The sequence below is a fragment of the Etheostoma spectabile genome, chromosome 23, assembly GCF_008692095.1.
Source record: "Etheostoma spectabile isolate EspeVRDwgs_2016 chromosome 23, UIUC_Espe_1.0, whole genome shotgun sequence".
NCBI lineage: Eukaryota > Metazoa > Chordata > Actinopteri > Perciformes > Percidae > Etheostoma > Etheostoma spectabile.
In genome coordinates this window covers 18,937,336-18,940,546 of record NC_045755.1, presented here as the reverse complement: position 1 = coordinate 18,940,546, position 3,211 = coordinate 18,937,336, and the positions used below count along the sequence as shown (strand labels likewise).

At 43.5% G+C, this 3,211-nt stretch overlaps 1 protein-coding gene across 2 annotated transcripts in view; it reads right to left on the bottom strand.

The window, feature by feature from the left end:
- The window catches only part of celf2 (cugbp, Elav-like family member 2), a 234,019-nt gene that overhangs the window by 155,286 nt on the left and 75,522 nt on the right, over window positions 1–3,211 (bottom strand). The gene's annotated exons all lie outside the window — the stretch shown is intronic.

Sequence of the window (3,211 nt, the reverse complement as noted above, 5' to 3'; positions counted from 1 at the left end):
AACCAGGAAAAGACACCACTTATATGTCATGTTACGATATCCAGAATCTAAGACCCTATCTCGTCATATTTCACGATATCGATATATTGCCCAGCCCTACATAGTAGGTATCTTAAATTCATTCTATAAAAATGTTCTTCAACACCTTCAAACACAAGATATACACTTATTCACATAGAGCCGGCCCTAAACAATTTGGTGCCCTAGGCAAGATTTCAGCTACAGCTTTTTTTCGACATTCTTCACGTTTTTGTTGCTTATTTTGATGGGTTTTTTTTCAGCTTTTGGGGTGTTTTTTTGTTAAGATTGTAGCGGTCTTTTTCGGCGATTGTCGCTCTTTGGTTAGTTTTTTTGACGTTTTTTTCTCTTGATTTTTAACGTTCCTGTACTGCCACGGCCCCGGGGATTTGCCTACACTGCGTTTTGCCATGGGCCGGCCCTGTATTCACAGATTTTAATTAGCCATATGGTATCTAAGTCTCATATCATTTCTCATCAGACAATCATCTTCACCATGTTTAACCATTTCCAGCTAATGTCTCTCATTTCGAAATTTTGTCTTTAACCTGTCAATTTATTTGCATACAACGTTGTTGTTGTTGTTTTTTGCCTTTGTGAGCGTTTGTCTGTCCAGCCCAAGCTGTGTGAGAGTGTGAACGTTTGTCTGTCCAGCCCAAGCGGTGTGAGAGTGTGAACGTTTGTCTGTCCAGCCCAAGCTGTGTGAGAGTGTGAGCGTGTAGGGTGAGTGAGTGGGAGGAGGGTGGGTCCGGACTGGTGGCCAATAATATCGATGGACTGGGTGAGTTCGCTTTAGAACATCAATCACAGGACTTCTTCTCTTTTCTTATTTCCCTTGTCAATTTGTAACTCCACTCCACTGTTCAATTCGGTGGAAAAGGCAACAAATACTTTTTTAAAGTATCATTTTAAAGATGATACCGTTAAAATTAACCCTTAACAAATAGTATACAGTGAAATACAAAGTCAATTTTGCTACCCGCAAAGAGTTTTCCCTAAAAGTTGCTCAAACTGTGGTATATTTACATATCTGTTATATCTGTTTTCGGTCTGACCGCTCGCTATAAATACAATGCACAATTGTGATTTAGAGCGTACAAACGGCAGACTGTTAGAACCGATTATCACACATGCGTCGGTGTGGCGCCTTAATAAAAGCATGGCCAGGTGATTTGCAATCAAATGAGTTGACCACATTTCGGAGAGGTGCACTTACGCATGGGGATAGCCTGGCAATAATGAACTAGCCCATCACTTGCTGCAAATTTGCTGACTCTATTTTACGCTGTGTTAATTGTGTGGATCCAGTATGCCTCCCAGTGGAACCGGAGTGGGCTCCGAATGCAAAACCATGTCGGCCCCACTTCCTCCCTCCTACGTAGGAGAAAAGAGGGGAGGCACTCCAGTAAAATAATGAGCCTCTTTTAGACTGAGGGAGGTGGCTCTCTGGGGGAAGAATATGAGTATCTGGGTCAATGTGAAGAAAATAAATAAATAAAGTGCTCAGTATGCACACATACAGCGCGGTAAGTGTATGGCGTGGGTGGGACTTGGCCCGCGGCTCTGCTCGGGGGGGTCAGTCTCAATGTTTGCTTGCAAGGACCGAGGTCAGAGTATGGATGGGAAAGGCTGATCCAACATCAGCGCTTCGAGGCTCACGGTGTTCCCGGGAGAGAGGACGAGGCTGCATGTTTCACCGAGCCTGACCCCGTCCACAGAACAGGAGGTTGTCCCGAACGTTATTTAACCAACTGCTGCATCGTAATCAGCTGCGTTCCCATCGCAGGCTTTCATGTTCAGGACTGAGCTGATGCTCATGGCGGTTGTTTCAGAGGACGGCTGATACTGTAACCCCAACCCAACACGCTCAGGAACTGAAAACAGCATCACACACGGTGGGAATTAGAGAATCATTTTCAAGTCATTTCAGATACGCCTCCTTATTTTATCTAGAAGTTCTTTGTCTCTTTTTTTTTTTCTTTCAAGCGTCGCATCCTGCATGGGATGCATGGCCCTGTTCACAAAAAGTATGCAAAATCATATTTATCATTTGCTTGTTTGAAATAAAGTGTAACTTCAGTCTCAGAGGGTCCGCCCACACCATAAAACAATGGGAGTTGAATGGAATACTGTTTTTGGTGCTCAAAGCATTGACAAATTGAAAAAATCAACAGCCATTTGCCTTTTCCAGATAGTGTCCCTGTCATTTTTGGATAATCCGCAATCGTCAATCGTCTTCCCTGATACCACTTTCTACTGAGAAAAAAACAGTCCCTATGAAAACTGTTGACAGTGACCCTGTTTACATTTGGTTTTAAAATGATTCTTGGGAGACTGCAAGTGTCCAATCATTCAAATCCCTTTCCGAGGTGGTCTGGGACGCAACTGAGCACCTATAGTTTAAAGTGTAAACTAGAGCCATAACCGGGCCTTAAAAGTTGTGCCCAACAAGGCCCGAGCCCGACAAGAATATTTTGATTGGCAGCTTTTCAAAAGCCTGAACCCGATTACATCCCGACATTAGCCAAATGAGCGCACGCATACAGCTCTTTTGCCATTTGTCAAGAACGAGTCATCTATACATTTTTACGTACACTACGCTACGTAACTAGGTACATGGAGGCACGGACCCAACGCTGCTACGCCGTAGCCTGACATGCACCTCTGACATGTAACTATTCTACACTGAAAACCAAGCTGACCACAGTGCTGACTACTATCACAACATGAGAGACTTTAATGGAAATCATGATTGAGTAACACGGGTGATGCAAGGAGCTAGAGGAAGAAAGTGCATGCGCACGTCCCTCTGTGGTTGCAAACACTCGCCCCACCACGTGCAGGCGTGTCCGCCGTAGCGGTGGAAATAGATCGGGGTTCGAATCGAGTAGACATGTTCTCATGCACGTGCGTCTGGTGAACAATCACGCATTCGAATCTCCTCATTTGCTTTGAATTCCAAACAAATCCTTTCCTCCTGTTTGCCAAACAAAATGCATCCATCCATTAATAAAACATGAACATAGTCAATTTCCAATGTAGTCATGTGAAACCGACAGTTGTTGTTATGCAATCTGTGTTGCAGCTGTTTAATATTGCAGTTAATATGATGCATGTTAGCAAGTGTGCAGCTGTGTGTACACATTACTGGAAAGGTTTTGCACTGGATTTAATATTTATATATATATATATA